The following is a 941-nucleotide window of genomic DNA, read 5'->3' as shown; positions in this document are numbered from 1 at the left end:
AACTTCCTTCACAGCTGTTTTCTCCTGTCTGACAATAAAAGATCATCCACATATTGTAACAGTAACACCTCCTCGGGAGGTTGGAATTGCTCCAAAATTTGTTCTAGAACTTGCCCAAATAAATTGGTGGCTCTGTAAACCCTTGAGGTAAAACTGTCCATCTGTATTGCTGCTTCTGACCCATTTCAGGGTCTTTCCAGACAGAGGTGAATATATCTTTGCTCCCATGGTCTGAGAACACCCCATTAATAACACTCTTATTCCAGTCTAACAATTTACTGTTTGAATTCCCTGCCTTGGGTGCATACAATAATTGCCCAGTGATCATTCTATCCCTAGTCTAAGCTTGGTGTCCCCCAATAGTGGCACTGTTATCCCAGTCCCTTCTACCCCCATCACTTTTTAGGGTTTCATTAGTTAAATGAATCCCTGATACTTTACAGGCCAGCAATGACCTAGCTGCCCCAGTGTATTGGGTTCACATGGCAAGGTTCTGGTATCAGGGTGTGTGTGTGTGGGGGCTGCAGTGGTAGCCCCTGTGAGAAGAATCCAGTAGTTGCTCCATGTTAGATAAGGGCCATTTTCAGCCAGCTCCAAAGGGCCCCACTGCTGCCCAGAGCCAAGCCATGAGCAATGTAGTCTGTACCTCTGTAAGAGCACATCCAAGAAAAGGAAAAAACAAAACAAAACAAAACAAAACCAAAAACAACAACAACAACACAAAAAAAAAAAAAAAAAAAAAAAAAAAACTGATGCACAACAGCAGCTGGGAGAGTGAGGCATGGGAAACCTCCCTGCAGACACCAAGGTCAGTGCACAGGAAGGGGAGAAGGCTCTCAAGGTGCCAGAGCTGAAGCTCCCCCCCCGCGGCCCACAGAGAGGCCCCTGGTGGGGAAGGCTGAATCCCCCCGCAGCCCATGGTATACCATGTCAGAGCAGAT

Source organism: Oxyura jamaicensis, unplaced genomic scaffold, assembly GCF_011077185.1.
Source record: "Oxyura jamaicensis isolate SHBP4307 breed ruddy duck unplaced genomic scaffold, BPBGC_Ojam_1.0 oxyUn_random_OJ71986, whole genome shotgun sequence".
Taxonomy (NCBI): Eukaryota; Metazoa; Chordata; class Aves; order Anseriformes; family Anatidae; genus Oxyura; species Oxyura jamaicensis.
Note: the sequence above shows the minus strand (reverse complement) of the source record.